The sequence below is a fragment of the Cucurbita moschata genome, unplaced genomic scaffold (assembly GCF_002738365.1).
Source record: "Cucurbita moschata cultivar Rifu unplaced genomic scaffold, Cmos_1.0 Cmo_Scf00267, whole genome shotgun sequence".
NCBI classification, from domain to species: Eukaryota; Viridiplantae; Streptophyta; class Magnoliopsida; order Cucurbitales; family Cucurbitaceae; genus Cucurbita; species Cucurbita moschata.
This window is the reverse complement of record NW_019268783.1, coordinates 1,032-19,051: the sequence shown is the minus strand read 5'-3', so window position 1 is coordinate 19,051 and position 18,020 is coordinate 1,032. Positions and strand designations below refer to the sequence as shown.

At 34.5% G+C, this 18,020-nt stretch overlaps 2 non-coding genes across 2 annotated transcripts; one reads left to right on the top strand and one right to left on the bottom strand.

Annotated features, from left to right (window-relative positions):
• Positions 1 to 384: 384 nt before the first annotated feature.
• Positions 385 to 456, bottom strand: TRNAQ-UUG. Its single transcript has one exon. It is a non-coding gene; the product is annotated as a tRNA-Gln (tRNA).
• A 7,380-nt stretch (positions 457 to 7,836) lies between these two features.
• On the top strand, positions 7,837 to 7,908 carry TRNAE-UUC. The gene has a single exon. It is a non-coding gene; the product is annotated as a tRNA-Glu (tRNA).
• Positions 7,909 to 18,020: the final 10,112 nt, after the last annotated feature.

Genomic DNA, 18,020 nt, shown 5'->3' with positions numbered 1-18,020 from the left:
AGAAAATGCTCATCACGTTCCATATGACTTTACCTCCTAGGATAACTAAAGTGGTATCCCGTGCACAATATCATGAAGCTTGACCCAAGACGTTATGCATAAACTTAGGAACACCTAGGTTTCCATGCCTGAAGTAATCGACTTATTAACTTATTATCTCCCTCACCTAAATGAGACCTGCACCACGATTTGCTAGCAGGATGCCATGATTATGACAACGCCATCTATGCACTCATGGGGAGAAAATTAAGAGTTACTTCGAAAGAGTTTTCATGGTTAAAATACGATGCATGACATGACAACCTCTAAGGTTTAGTTCCTGAATACGACGAGTTCAAATGATTACACCTTATGCCTCAAGAAAATTTGTGTTGTCGTTCTTAAAGGTCCTACTGGGAGTTGAAACCAGGTCGTTGGATTCAAAGTCCAAAGTGCTAACCACTACACCATAGAACCCCTTGTAAAAATTTATTTTGGAATGGTTTTTCCTATTTTATGCAGATTCCACAAGAAAAGAGATCCTATCACGAGTCAAACTCAAGTTATTGGATTCAAAGTTCTAGAGCTATTTTATCTAACTCGTTGTGATCTTGAGCACCTTTAGAGTGGTTGCAGAAGTAACCCTCCCGTGTTGATTGAAGCTCTTAGAGAACATGTAATTTTATATATTTCTTATAGTTAATTTATATATTGTTGTATATTACAAACAAATTGAAATAATACTTTACATCCCAGTCTTTCTTTCTTCCGTGCAAAACTTAACATGAAAACTATATTATTTCAATATTCACTCAGAGAAACAAGGGGTGAAAACTATATTATTTCAAACCCTCCATTATTGCTTCTACTTTGCGTGAAAATGCTTTCACTAAATCATGTTACTAACTGGTTGGTTTTGTTCGGTTCAATTCTTGGGTCCACTAGATTGAATCGACCTAGCTCAATTAAACTCTTGATAATATAAAAATCATAAGTTTCTTAAATTACGTTAACTAAAAGTTTAACCCCTATTTTTTTTTTAGAATATTTATCTTTGTGTCTTGTTGATCTCTAAATGCTTAGAAGTATCTAATAATACTTCTATTTAAGGAACTTTTCTCTATAAAAGATGCAAGACTTCAGTTTATTATTAAGGAATTTCAAATGAGTGATTTGATATATCACAGAGGACAAAATATTTATTTGTTTCAAATATCTTACGTTGACAATTCTTTTTTCTAATGGCATTAGATTGAATCTCATTAATAACAATATCCCAAAACTCAAGTAAAGATGACATCAAAATTAATACTTTAATTTCATCTTCAAAATTTATTTCCACTTAACTCAGTTGACTTATAATCATAATAGTCATTTATTCAACAATAAGGGTGTTAGCATGCATTTGGAAATGAACCCATATTTAAAAAATTTAGATAAAATAGAAAAGAATTGTAATCTCAAAGACAATGATACTATGTGAAACTAGCCTCAACTTAACTCTTAGGGGCGGTAAACCAACGGTTCCTTCACCCATGGCCCAACTCCTAACATGGAAGGGATAATCTAGAGAATCATTCCAAGACCCCTAACGGATGGGTTACAAACTCACATTATCAAGCTCGACAACAAACAATGCCGCCGGCAAACTTAGGAATAAAAATAGGAGACATTTTAAAGATTTAGGAGTAAGTGAAAACAAAAAGAGAGTCATGACCCATTTTCGGTGGGTTCTCGAAGCACCAATTGCAAGTTAAGAGAGGTTGAAAACAAAGTAGAATGTTTTCTCGAAATAAAAAAAGAATTAAAATATAATGAACACATATATTTACATTTACATTACATTCAAAATATCAACAATAGTTGGTGTTGTTTGTCCTTAGTTACAAGACGTAGCCTAATTGTAAGTTTTTGACCATGTTCATACTGGGTGCTTGGATACCACACACTTTTCTTAATGATTTCTTGATTCTTGTCCGAGAACAGTGACCCTTAGGTTCTAAGTACATGGTTCTATGTGGTGGAGGACTTTGGAATAAGGTTTGGAATTGATAATTATTCTTATTTCTTTTCCATTTGGTGGTCGGCTTTGTCCAAAATAAAAGGGTCCAAGGTTTCGAATCGATAATTATTCTTATTTCTATTCCTTCAGACACTCGGTGGTCGGCTTTGTCCAAAATTAAAGGGCCCAACCAAATTTGAACTGATGACCTCTTAATCTACAGTCAATGTCTCTACCACTAAGCTATAGACCCATTTTACATGATTTCAACCTTAGTGACCCCTTCTACAGAGTGTCAGTCCAAAAGTGTAAAAAGTGTCTGTCCAAAAAAAAAGGGCCCAACCAAGTTCAAACGGGTGACCGGTCAAATTCTCTACCACTGAGCCATGATCCATTTTGTGTGATTTTAACCTTAGTGACCCCTTAGACATAGTGTCAGTCCAAAAAGTGTAAAAAATTTCTATACAAGATAGAAGGGCCCAACTAAGTTCGAATTGGTGAATCTTGATCAGCAATCAAATGCTCTAACATTGAGCTATGGACCCATTTTGTATGATCTCAACCTTAGTGACCCCTTCTACAGATTATCGGTCTAAAAGTGACCCTACCGAATCGGCTATAGACCAATTTTGTATAAATTGGTGGATTACCTATCGGGAATTAAACACAGGTCGTTAGATTCAAAGTCGAAAGTGCTAACCACTACACCATAGAACCACTTGTTAAACTTTATTTTGACAGCGATTTTGATAAGTGCCAACAACGCTGAATTTTGCAAAACTGGAGGTCATAGTATCCTTACAGACTTTCACAAGGTGTTTTCAACTTTTTTTTATAGGTAATTGAACTTTTGAGTCCATGCAAATGATTGGTTGGATTAGTATGAGTTTGAGAAGACAGAGGAGAGAAGAGAGACTTTGTTAGAAACTCTCCCATAGGTAATCTCCCAAGGTGTCTTCAACTTCTTTTATAGGTATAATTTTAAAATCAAACCACAACAAAATTTACTTCTATCTAGCAAAATTATTATTTTTGTTTGAAACTAGATTATTCCCTTCTTTTTCTAAAACTAAATTTGACTCTCGAATAGATTTTAATAGTTTTGTTAATTAAATTTTCTTTAAAAATGTTTGTACACAAGGTACAATGGAAAGAATATATATATATTTTTTTTACTATTTTTAATTTGTATGGTATTATTGGAGGCTTTTGAATGAAATATGATAATTGATTCTCTGTCCTCTTTGACAATTTTAGATACCTCCATATCCGATATTTGATGGGTCACGTTTCATTATGAGATCTGCCCTTGGGTCAATAAGACTTAAGTAGAGAGTTTATTTGACTAATGATTTGATTTTTTTGGGTTGTAGAGATATCCCTTACAAATCAAGACTTTGTATTATTTTGAAGACACTCATCAAGACATTTGTAAATGTGTGTGATATCTTGAAGGATATAAGACACGTAACTGAGAGAACCTAAATTTTTTTTGAAGTTGGCTTTGTTAGGATACGTCATCACCAAAGTTTGAGACAAAAACCATTGGATGGGTTTTAATAAGGCTCAAATAAATTTAAAATCCAAGAAAATGGACACAACTATTAATGAATGTATACAACTAGCTGATTTCTTTTGATTACATTAATCAATGTATGTAGATGTTTAAAGTGTTGATCTTAATGGTTTTAGAAAATATCAACACATCATCAATATAAACTATCGAAATTTTTTGAAATGATTGAAAATATTATTCATAATCTTTTGAAATTCGAAAGGAGCGTTTTTTAGCCTAAATGGCATGAAGTTCCTCTCATATTTTCTAAATTGGACATAAATGCTATTTTATATTTTTCCTTTTAGGAAATTAGAATTTTCCGAAATCCCAATTTCATGTCAAATTTTATAAAAACATTTGACTCTAAATTCTTTTTATCAAATCATTTTTGTTTTGGATTGGATATCTTATTTATTCTAAAACCTTATTTAAAGGTTTGTAGTTAATTACGGGTATCAGAATTTCTGGTTTCTTTTCACCATGTTGTTAACCTAAAATGTCAGACATGACCACATGCTCTTTGAAGACCTTATCAGCTTCCTCTGCAAAATATCACCTAAAATGTTGGTATTTAGGGTTTGATGTTTTTTTACTTAACCCTAGGGTTCTATTTACCGTGAACTTGTGATAATTTTTGTCAAATTATATATTTGAACACCTAATACATTAAGATATAATATCTTATTTAAATAATATTAAAATGTCGTAGAATATCATAATATATGTTTTATTAATTTGAATCTCATTCAAATTTCAAATATATTTTTTTTTATTTAATGTTTATGATACACATCAATTATTTTAATATTTAACATATCAAATACGTTAATATGTTTTGATATTATAGTTCAAGACTATAGGAACTTGCTCAGAGGACCTGAGAGTTACGTTGGCCCACAATGCATCTCATGGATGATGCAAAACTATGGTGACGCTTGAAGGTTAATTGTATAAAAAACTGGTCATGCACCAAAAAATCATGGGAAGACCATTGATGGAATTGAAGCAATCGACACTCCTCTGGATGGGTTTCCAATCAAAGACCTAATGTTTGATGTTGACTCTTTTGAAGAAAGAGCCACAGGATCGAACAACAAAAAACGTGGCGGTAGCTCTAAAAACTCTATCACACACATATAAAAACGTGACGAAGAGTTAGACATTACACAGAAGATCTGGCTTTCATCGGGGAGACCCGAGTTTGATTCTCGACAATGAAATTTTATTTTCTTATTTCTTTTATTTTATAGTTTCATCTTTTGTCACCAATTATATTTAAACTTTACCTAGGTTTGAGAAGCACTTTAATGGATGAGTTTAATAGTATCTTAAATTCAAAAGACCTTTATGAACTTGGTTTGAGAGGCACTATAATGATCAAGTTCAATAGTATCCTAGATTAAAAAGACTTTTATTAACTTTGAACCTTTAATAGTGTTATGTCATAGATATTTGGTTCATTTCAACAAGTGACGTTGAGGTCATTCAAATGGTTAATGTGATAATCCGATCATTTTCAAGGTCTCTTTTGTTGAACGCCATCATGGCTGAGATGACTAAGATGAGCACCAGAGTGAGTTTGACAAGGAGGGTCGTAGAGAACCACACCCTAAGCCAAGCTCATGTTGGGCTTAACAAACTGAAAATCCAAAAACACAAACCCTTAAATGGGAACCGGGATGCAAGGAATTAAAAAACTTTATTTTTGACGTAGAACAATACTTGAAGGTTACAGGAACTTGCTCATAGGACCTAAGAGTTACGTTGGCCACAATGCATCTCATGGACGGTGGCGCTCGAAGGTGGATGATATAAAAAATGGGTCATGCACCATAAACTCATGGGAAGATCGTTGATGGAATCGATGCAATCGACGCTCCCCTTGATGGGTTGCCAATTAAAGACCTAACGTTTGATGTTGACTCTTTAGAAGAAAAAGCCACACGATCGAACACCTCGAAATGTCACGGTAGCTCTAAGAACTCTATCATACGACCTGAGAGTTGAGGGCTACAGGAACTTTCTCATACAACCTGAGAGTTACGTTAGCCGCAATGCATCTCATGGACGATGCAAAACTAGGGTAGTGCTCGAAGGTGAATGGTATAAAAAATGGGTCATGCACCATAAACTCATGGGAAGATCGTTGATGGAATCGATGCAATCGACGCTCCCCTGGATGGGTTGCCAATCAAAGACCTAACATTTGATATTGACTCTTTTGAAGAAAGAGCCACACAATCGAACAGCTCGAAGCGTCGTGGTAACTCTGAGAACTCTAACACACATAGGGAAGGACTTGTCGAAGAGTTAGACATTAAGCAAAAGATCATGCTAAAACTCTTCAGCGATCTGACAAAAGACTTCAGCACATCCACATTAAAAATCCATTGTCGTCCAGTGGTCAGGATACCTGGCTTTCGCCTAGGAGACTTGGGTTCCATTCCTGACAATGGAATATTATTTTCTTATTTGATTTTATTTTACAATTTCTATCTTGGATTAAAAAGACTTTTATGAACTTCCGACCTTTGTTAGAGTTATGTTATAGATACTTTGTTCAATTTGAAATGGTTAATGCGATAATTCAGTCATTTTCGAGGTCTCTCTTGTTGAACAACGTCATGGTTGAGATGAGCAGGTGATTCAAATGGTTAATGCGATAATCCAGTCGTTTTCGAGGTCTCTCTTGTTGAACAACGTCATGGTTGAGATGAGCAGGTGATTCAAATGGTTAATGCGATAATCCAGTCGTTTTCGAGGTCTCTCTTGTTGAACGACGTCATGGTTGAGATGAGCAGGTGATTCAAATGGTTAATGCGATAATCCAGTCGTTTTCGAGGTCTCTCTTGTTGAACGACGTCATGGTTGAGATGAGCAGGTGATTCAAATGGTTAATGCGATAATCCAGTCGTTTTCGAGGTCTCTCTTGTTGAACGACGTCATGGTTGAGATGAGCAGGTGATTCAAATGGTTAATGCGATAATCCAGTCGTTTTCGAGGTCTCTCTTGTTGAACGACGTCATGGTTGAGATGAGCAGGTGATTCAAATGGTTAATGCGATAATCCAGTCGTTTTCGAGGTCTCTCTTGTTGAACGACGTCATGGTTGAGATGAGCAGGTGATTCAAATGGTTAATGCGATAATCCAGTCGTTTTCGAGGTCTCTCTTGTTGAACGACGTCATGGTTGAGATGAGCAGGTGATTCAAATGGTTAATGCGATAATCCAGTCGTTTTCGAGGTCTCTCTTGTTGAACGACATCATGGTTGAGATGAGCAGGTGATTCAAATGGTTAATGCGATAATCCAGTCGTTTTCGAGGTCTCTCTTGTTGAACGACGTCATGGTTGAGATGAGCAGGTGATTCAAATGGTTAATGCGATAATCCAGTCGTTTTCGAGGTCTCTCTTGTTGAACGACGTCATGGTTGAGATGAGCAGGTGATTCAAATGGTTAATGCGATAATCCAGTCGTTTTCGAGGTCTCTCTTGTTGAACGACGTCATGGTTGAGATGAGCAGGTGATTCAAATGGTTAATGCGATAATCCAGTCGTTTTCGAGGTCTCTCTTGTTGAACGACGTCATGGTTGAGATGAGCAGGTGATTCAAATGGTTAATGCGATAATCCAGTCGTTTTCGAGGTCTCTCTTGTTGAACGACGTCATGGTTGAGATGAGCAGGTGATTCAAATGGTTAATGCGATAATCCAGTCGTTTTCGAGGTCTCTCTTGTTGAACGACATCATGGTTGAGATGAGCACTCGAGTGAGTTTGACAAGTTGGGCTGTAGAGAACCACACCTCAAGCCAAGTTCATGTGGGCTTAACAAACTTAAAATCCAAGAACACAACCCCTTAAATGGAAACCGGGATGCTAAAGAATTAAAAAGCTTTATTTTTTACGTAGAACAATACTTGAAGGTTACTGGAACTTGCTCATAGGACCTAAGAGTTACGTTGGTCGCAATGCATCTCATGGACGATGGAAAACTTTGGTAGTGCTCGAAGGTGAATGGTATAAAAAATTGGTCCTGCACCATAAACTCATGGGAAGATCGTTGATGGAATCGATGCAATCGATGCTCCTTTGGATGGGTTGCCAATAAAAGACCTGATGTTTGATGTTTACCCTTTTGAAGAAAGAGCCACACAATCGAATAGCTCGAAACGTCGCGATAGCCCTGAGAACTCTAACACACACAGGGAAGGACATGTCGAAGAGTTAGACATTAAGCAAAAGATCATGCTAAAACTCTTCAGCGATCTGACAAAAGACTTCAGGACATCTACACCAAAAATCCATTGTCGTCCAGCGGTCAGGATATCTGGCTTTCACCCAGGAGACCCGGGTTCGATTCCCGGCAATTGAATATTATTTTCTTATTTCATTTTATTTTACAGTTTCTATCTTGGATTAAAAAAACTTTTATGTACTTCGGACCTTTGTTAGAGTTATGTTATAGATACTTTGTTCAATTTCAAATGGTTAATGCGATAATTCAGTCATTTTCGAGGTCTCTCTTGTTGAACAACGTCATGGTTGAGATGAGCAGGTGATTCAAATGGTTAATGCGATAATCCAGTCGTTTTCGAGGTCTCTCTTGTTGAACGACGTCATGGTTGAGATGAGCAGGTGATTCAAATGGTTAATGCGATAATCCAATTGTTTTCGAGGTCTCTCTTGTTGAACGACATCATGGTTGAGATGAGCACCCGAGTGAGTTTGACAAGTTGGGCTGTAGAGAACCACACCTCAAGCCAAGTTCATGTGGGCTTAACAAACTTAAAATCCAAGAACACAACCCCCTAAATGGAAACCGGGATGCTAAGTAATGAAAAAGCTTTATTTATGATGTAGAACAATACTTGAAGGTTACTGGAACTTGCTCATAGGACCTAAGAGTTACGTTGGTCGCAATGCATCTCATGGACGATGCAAAACTATGGTGGCGCTCTCATGGATGATGCAAAACTATGGTGGCGCTCGAAGGTGAATGGTATAAAAAATGGGTCATGCACCATAAACTCATAGGAAGACTGTTGATGGAATTGATGCAATCGACGCTCCTCTAGATGGGTTGCCAATCAAAGACCTGACGTTTGATGTTGACCCTTTTGAAGAAAAAGCCACACAATCGAACAGCTTGAAACGTCGCGGTAACTCTGAGAACTCTATCACACACATGAAAGGATGTGTCGAAGAGTTAGACATTACCCAAAACATCATAGTAAAACTCTTCAGCGATTAGACAAAAGACTTTAGGACAACTACACCAAAAATTCATTGTTGTCCAACGGTTTTGATATTTGGCTTTCACCTTAGAGATTCTGGTTTGATTCTCTGAAATTGAATATTATTTTCTTATTTCTTTTTATTTTATAGTTTCATTTTTTTTGTCACCAATTATATTTAAACTTTACCTCATTTTGAGGGGCACTTTAATGGTCAAGTTCAATAGTATCTTAGATTAAAAAGACTTTTATGAACATCGTACCTATGTTAGTGTTATGTTATAGATATTTGTTTCAATTTCAACAAGTGGGGCTGAGGTGATTTAAATGGTTAATGCGATAATCTGGCTTATTTCAAGGTCTTTCTTATTGAACGCCATCATGGTTGATATGAGCACTCGAGTGAGTTTGACAAGGAGACCCGAATTTAAACTTTACCTACGTTTGAGAGGCACTATAATGGTCAAGTTCAATGGTATTTTAGATTAAAAAGACTTTTATGAACTTTGTACCTTTGTTAGTGTTACTTTGTACCTTTGTTAGTGTTATGTTATAGACATTTGGTCAAGTTCAACGAGTGGGGTTGAGGTGATTCAAATGGTTAATGTCACTTTATTTGATTCAAATTGTTAATGTGATAATCTAGTTGAATAGTTACAGGTTATTTCCAAGGTCTCTCTTATTGAACGCCAACAAGGCTGAAATGATTGAGATGAGCACGTGAGTGAGTTTGACAAAATTGAAATAAAATCAAATAAATTCACTAAAAAACATCGATAAAATTGAAAAAAAATTAGCCTTATGACACTTCCTTCAACTCAAAGGGCGGTAAATCAAGGATTCCTTCGTCAAAGACCCATGATCCAACTCCCAACATGGTAATGATAAGCTATAGAATCATTCCAAGAACCTCAATGGATGGGTTACAAACTCACATTACAAATCTCGACAACTGGACGTGTCATCGGCATTAGAAGAACGATTGCATTAGAGCAAGTCATGGGGATAGAAGATCTCGTTGAAGGATGATAGCCCAACCGTAATCTTCGGCCCAACGAGCCAAGCTTTTGTAGGAGTAAGAACCCTTTTATTAAAGAAATTAACACCTTCTTATACAAAATTTGGATCAACCAAGAGATAAAACTAGAATTAGATGATGAGATCCAAGATTGAGAAACAAGATTTGGAACCTTTTTCTAAACTGAGTCACTTCACAATCGAACTTGATCAAGGCTTGATTGAATTACTCAGATGCAATCTGCAACAAGAATTGCATGAAACTTAGAAATGACAAAGATATGCTCAGATTTCTATAAGGGGGATCGTCTCAACTTGAGATATCAATTTCATTGATCACAACTATTCTTTTACATAATAATTTGTGGGTATTTATAGTCTTCCAAGAAAAGAAGTTAGTGGTGGTGATTTAATCTCGATCCCTTTAAATCTCCACACAAGACGAAGTCAATTTGAGCATTACAAACTTTATGAAATTAAAATAATAAATAAAGTTTTCTAACCACTCATGAAAGGATGGTTGCAACTTCATCCACTACTTCAACTGTGCAAATATTTACTTTTGAATCTCCAAATGGTCTTGACTCAAACGAATCAGCTTGTTACACATGAATTGATGATTGAACCTAGCCTATCCAATTTTGTAGATGAAGTATGAATGTTTGTTGAATCTTCTTGGCGTTGGGTTGTGTAATAGGTCCAGTTGGAACACCGTGATTCTTATCATCATCCCCCTCTTCAAAAGGATTCGTCCTCGAATCAGAAAAATCATCACCTACATCAGAAGGACTCAACTCAGCAACATTGAAAGTAGAATGTACACCATGATTCTTATCATCATCCCCCTTTTCAGGATTCGTCCTCGAATCAGAAAAATCATCACCTACATCAAAAGGACTCAATTTAGCAACATTGAAAGTAGAATGTATTGACAATTCTAAAGGAACATCAATTTTTTTGTTCCAGGCAATAAAATGAGTCATTTTACTAAATGTCTTATGGAGTATTTATAATCAAATAAAGAATTCTTATAGAGCATTTATAGTCAAATAAAGAATTAGGAATCCACCCTATCTTTACATCTACAGACCCACTCTCACTCCTAATTCAGCTATCACGCTAACATTAAAATGAAAATTCATCAGTAAAATTATTTACGCTAATTCATTGAAATTTTAAAAAGAAATCATCTCTAAATTTAGATAAGATAATAAGTTATACTACTTGAATCAGGTGTGGTGAAGGTCGAACCAACACGTGACCTTCAAATCTTCAATATTACAAACTCCCAACTAAGTTATCCCCTATAACATTCAAAATGAAAATTTTGAAATTTTAAAAAGAGAGAATCACTAAATTTAGATTAAATAGTGGAGTAATTTTAAAAAGAAATAATCACTCATTTTAGATTGAATATTTAGGTTATGCAAGTTAGTCGATTTGAATTAGGTGGGGTGAACGTGGATCAAACACGTGACTTTCAGATCTTCAGTGACGCTCTCCAAACTAAGCTATCCCCACTAACATTAAAAATAAAAATTCATCGGTAAAGACTATAACATTGAAAATGAAAATTCTGAAATTTTAAAAAGAAATAATCACTCATAAAGAGGAGAAGTAGACAATTGAGAAACAAACTTTCAATGTTGCTTCAAGAATTAACAAAGGACGGAATGAAATCATTTTTCAACCCGATAACTGAGTTTGGATACATTTTCGCAAGGAGTGATTCCCATCTCAAAGGAAGACAAAGTTACATCCAGGAGGGATGACACTTATCAAGTCCTTGAAAGAATTAATAACAATGCATATAAAATGATCTTCCAGGAGAATTTTCAGCACATTCTACTTTCAATGTTGCTGACTTGAGTCCTTTTGATGTAGGTGATGATTTTCTGATTTGAAGACAAATCCTTTTGAAGAGGGGGAAGATGATATGGATCACGGTGTTCCAAATGTTTCAACTAGACCTATTACACGATCCAAGGCCAAGAAGATTCAACAAGCATTCATTCTTCATCTACAAAATTGGATAGGCTTGGTTCAACTATTATTTCAAGTGTTAAAGCTTATTAGATTGAGAAAGGACCATTTGGAGCTTCAGAAGTGAATATTTACACAGTTGAAGGAGCAAATGAAGTTGCAAGCATCATTACATGAGTTGTTAGAAAACTTTATTTATTTTTAATTTCATAAAGTTTGTAATGATAGAATTGTCAAATTGACTTTGTTTTTTATTTTATTTTATTTTTTTTTATTTTTTTTTATTATTATTTTTTTTTTTTTTGGAGATTTAAGGGGATCAAGATTAAATCCTGACCACTAACTTATTTTGTGGGAGACTATTAATACCCACAAATTATTATGTAAAAATCAGATTTGTGATGAATGAAATTGATCTTTGAAGTTGAGAAGTTCCCCTTCAAAATCCAAGCATCATCTATGCAAGTTTCATGCCATTCTTGTGGTAGAATTGTGGTTGAGTGAAATTCCCAACCTTCTACTTATTTTTTGGGATTTCTTTTCTCAGTATTCATTGTAATTTATCCTGATACAAACAAGTTTATTTTTGTAGGGAATGTATTAAGCACATGGATTTATTAATTACGGTGAACTTTTGTATAAACCGAAGTAAATACAAATGGAGTAACATGAGATAGAAGTAAACATAGTAATAAAAAGAAACTACCTAAACTTAAAGGAAGTTAATCCCATTTTACAATATAAATATTGTTCAATTGTAGCAAATAAATAATTTTGAAAACTAGCCACTCCAGATCAATCTATGTTTGGAAAACTAAAATAAAGAAAAAAAAATAAATAAATAAAAATATTTTTCAAAAACTTAGTTTGGTGTAAAATTTTGCTTAAAATTCAAATGTTTTCTTTTTTTTTTTTTTTTTTTTTTTTTATAAAAGGATAAAACACATAATTTTGAAATAATAAAAAAAAAAGTTATTAATGAATGGGCTCGGGTGACAATGCTGCTTCAACTGTGTGATAGACCATGTGAAGTAAACATGACAATAATAGTAGGTTCTAAAGCAAAAAAATATGTGGATAAATTTCATATATTGAGGTGCGGAAAACATATACACACAGGCAACTAAAAATAATAGATCCACTATAAGGGCATTTGGTCTAGTGGTATGATTTTTTTTTTTTTTACAAATTAGGTGGAATGAACAAAAATAATGAGTTTAAAATTACCAAACAAAATATCAATTTTCAAATGGAACGGAGACATAAGACCATTCAAAAAAAGAAAAGGACAAAAGAAAATTATTAAATACATTTTCAACTAATGCATTTGGTTGAGAGATATTATGGCCAATATAAGAAACATATAGCATTAACTAATTTTCATGGACACATATGGATCCTTAGCATACTAAAATCTTACCATACTAAAATGACGGTTATTATTGGTATCAAACAAATAACAATTCATATCAGCTAAATCTTCCGATTGATAATTAGGCCAGAGAAAGATCTTGAATTGATTTTTATATCTATCAACATGTTTGCTACTTCTATCTAAAACTTGATCACGAGTTTTTCTTATTTGCATTGTAAAATTATGTATTTCTATGGATATCATTTCTATTTCTAGAATTGAAACAAAAACATGTGCATAAATTTCAAAAGATATGGACCAGCAACTAAAAAAGATAGATACACTGCAAGGCATTTGGTCTAGTGGTATGATTCTCGCTTCGGGTGCGAGAGGTCTCGAGTTTGATTCTCAAAATGCCCCCAACAATTATAACAAATTGAAGAATGCAATATAATAGATTTGAAATAGGTTTTTTAAATCTTGAACCAAGAAGTAATTCAGATGGATATTTGGAAAAAAAGGAAGCTATATTTAATTATAATTTACCGTGTCTTTATAACATGTTAATTAAAGAGAGGAAACAACAAGAATAAACAAACAAAGGAAATTTGTGTATGTATGATTCTCTTCAAATCTTGGAAACTACGAGGATTCCTCTCCTTTCTTGACATAAAGACTTACTTTTTCGGGACTTGGACCATAAACAGTGAACAATAACATTTAAAGAAGGTCGAGGTAGTCTTATAAAAGAAGATGAGGGTACCACTTTCAAATCATTGCATGAGGACTTCAGAAAGTTTTGTACAAGAAGACGAGGGTACCACTTTCTATTGCAGAATTTCTATGTGAATAGAGAATGAACCATATTCTTGGGAGATAAGATAGAGCCTCGAGCCTAACTTCAAAGGCATTACACAAATTGTTCTATGATATTTTTTTCTAGGAACTCTTTGTTATGTTGTCCGCTGAAGGTTTCAGGATAGGGACACAGATTCTCTATTGCACTGATCTCCCAATAGAAGTTTTACCTAGGTCATCTGTCGTCACAATCCTTTTAAGGAAGATGCGCCCAAATAACCAGTGAACAACAACATTTAAAGAAGTTTCAGAGAGCAAGAAGTTTCAGAGAGCAAGAAGAGGATTGTGATAGAAGTTGCCCTAGGTAAAACTTCTTTAAATGTCTTAGCCAATCATGACCTCATAATGAGGAGTCTCTTGGACAACAATAACATATGGACAACAAATGTCTTAGCCAATTGTGACGGTCATGATTGCTCAAGGCGTGTCGCCCAAATAATCGGTAAACAATAACATTGCCCAAATAACCGCCTTGGACAACAAATCGTTTACAAGAATTTTTGAGACATGCAACATGCAACCACAGGCAACACGCCTTGGGCAATCATGACTGTGACATCTGCCCCCACACAATTTATTAGATAAGGCTGACTTTAGGTCTCTCGATGCGCTTCCAGCTGATCTCATAATGAGGAGTCTCTTCCAACCTACTAGGTGCTGTTGAAAATCACTTCTCGGTTTGTTGAGTCTTCATGTCTTCTATGTTCGTGTCTTTCCTACTTTCTTCGCTTGAAACTTTTTCTTATTTGTATGACGTCATACCACCTGCTTCTGCTTGATGTCTTCTTGGTAGAAATAATAACGTTTCAAGTTACTAACGCGGACAACAAGGTTAGTCCGTATCCATAAGAGCAATTGGATTCTATATGATGTCTTCGTAATCTTATGGATAATTTTAACTAGTCCATAGTATTTTCACACCAATCTTTGGTTCTTGTTGTTTTGAACTCGAAGTTATTTGAACTTAACTTATATGAACTCTTTATTTTTCTTGAAATTATTGTGGTTGACGCTTCCGACTGACCCTTCTCTTCATCCGTCTAGATGATATTTCTGTGTGAACACGTGTTGCTTCAGTGGTTTGTTTCTGTCTCCCTTCTTAAGTATCTGACCTTGTTTTTGTCTCTCCTGGTGGGGATAAATCCATTATCTGACCTTGTTTTACGTCGTGGTGTTCATGTAGTGGCAACAAGGTTTCTGTTGAGGTTGGCTCACTCGAGCTCCCCTTTTCAATTACAACAATAGCAGCAAGCGTAGATTCATCATGGCTATGATTCTTTCTCAACTGTAGTATCGACATCATTTTCAACCCTCTTGGTTGATGGATGTTTTTCTGAATGATCGTCGAGTTAGACTCCATTACTACTAGACATTTTGCTAGGGGCATATAACTGACGTTGTGTTTCAGCAGGGCGTTCATTCCTGACACGATGTCGAAGTCATCCATTTCAACTATCACTAAAAATTTTGCCTAGTCCAAGGCTCCAGCTTGATTAGAGTTCTCATTGTGACTCTTAAGACAGGTAAAGCTTCCAATTTGACGGCGTTCATCTTTCCTGTATCTTGATGCCAAAGGATGTTAAAATATTTTGCATCGGTCTCCATCATGAGTTGTGGGTGGCTCTAGAGTTGACAATGGTGTTCCTTACTACTTTGTGCTTTACCCAAACCTCGACATACATAATATATATATATATATATATTTATTTAACTATAACACATATGGTCCATGGAAGAATTGTAACTCTTATGCTCATTAATATTATAATGGCTACTACCTAAATTATAACCTAAAGTTGATAATTGATGTCCAATTAGCCAACCCTAAATTTGTAATCATTGTGGAGTGATTGAAATTACAATGGAAGTAGTTTAAACTCCTAGTACCTTAAATGAAGTTGGTCTCTTCTAATAAAACACAAATTTCTCTTTAATATCATTAATACAATTATGCTTCATCTTGAACCTACTAAACATGAAACTAAAACTGCGTTCAATTTAACTCCATTTTATTGTCATCTTGAATGACGTGTAGGATATATTCTTGATTTACCTTGATATTTCATATTAGTTAAGCTTTTTGCAAAATCACAATTAGACAACAACAAAGATGAACTTGGGTCTGTTTATTATTTTAAAGAAAATTTCTTTCTCCATCTTATTCCTAATAACTCTGCAACTAAATTCATATTATGCTAAGAAACAAATTTTTTACTCGCAAGAAGTAAAATATGCAACTTTAACTAAAATTTCATCTAAACAAATTTTATTGCCATACAACATAGATGACAATTATAGCCTTTAAACAAAAAATAGAGTAGTTGTGGTGAACGGGATAGAAACTCTAGTGTTCATCCATAATATACAACCACTACCTAAATTATGACCTAAAAATTTGAAAACATAAGTTGTAGTTGAAAATTACATAAAACAATCCCCTAAATCCAAGAACTCGTGTCCAATTAGTAAATCCTAAAGATAGTAGCTAACATAGAGTAATTGAAGCTCCACATGAAGTAATTTAAAGTTCCAGTTACTTAACTAAAGTTTATCTCTTTTTAATGAAGCATGAGTTGCACTTAAGTTCATGAAATGTTTATAGACTCCAACTCTTAGTACTATTAATGCAATTATATTTCATATGAGTTTGTCATAAATCAAACTATGGTACATTCAATACAACTTCATTTTCTTGTCATACGAAGCAAAATAGAAGAATTAAATCAAACAAACTGATGAACTGAGCCGAATAAATCCAACCCAACCCAAACTGATTAGTTTGATTCATTTGTTGGGTTGTAATTTATTTGATAACACTTGCATATTAGAACAATTCAATATTACATGCCTTACTTACAAGTAAAATACTAGACCATCAACTTTTTGTTTTATAGTCCAACAACCGCTCAAGAAAATAGATTTCAAACTTGAGAGAAAAAAATATATTGAGTAGGAGTTAAAAATGTTGCATTTTTTTTAGAAATGGCATTTGGTCTAGTGGTATGATTCTCGCTTAGGGTGCGAGAGGTCCTGAGTTTAATTCTCGGAATGTGCCCCTATGTTCATTTCTCAAAAGATGAGCCTCAGAGAAAGCAATTAAGCAGCAACCTAGTGTATTATCCATTTAATGATAATGCTCTTAATATCATTGACTTGTTTACTCCACGATATATGTCTCAAATGGAACTATCAAACTAAAACTTACACTAGAAAATAACTTCTATCGCAAACCCTATGTAAATAAAATAATTTCTATTTTTTTTTCTTCTCTCTACAGTAATTATGGCAAACCCTATGTAAATAATTTAACAGCGGTCTAGATCTAAAAGATATAATAATAATTGCTCATGAATTTCATTAACAAAGAAAATAAATTAAATAATTATGATACATTCCATAAACAACTTAATATATATTTCATAATAAGGGCATTTGGTCTATATAAATTTCATATATAGACTAGCAACTAAGAATTATAGATCTATTACAAAGGCATTTGGTCTAAGTGGTATGATAATCGTTTTGACCTTGAGAGGTCTCAAGTTCGATCAAGATAATATGATTTAAAATTCTCAAGTTCGATCAAGATAATATGATTTAAAATGTGGTTAGATAATATGATTTAAAATGTGGTTTTTAAACATTGAACCAAGAAGATGAGAATAGAGAATGAAACATATTCTTGACAGAAGTCTCGAGCCGGACTTCAAAAAGTCAAAACAAATTGTGCAATTGTATTCTTTAGGAACTTTTGTTCAGTTCTTTCTAGGAACTTTTCATTGTCTCGAGCCGGACTTCAAAAAGTCAAAAACAGCATTATTACACAAATTGTTCAAAAAGTCAATTTAAGGAAGATGCGCCCAAATAGCCATATGTTCGAATCCTGTCACCTTGATGTGGTATTCTCAGGGGCCGAAGTGCAAAGCCCCGTAGTCTATCCGTGGTCAGGAAGGCAGGCATGTTGTCCGTTGTCGTCACATAGGTCATCTGTCATCACAATCCTTTTAAGAAAGATGCGCCCAAATAACCGATGAAGAA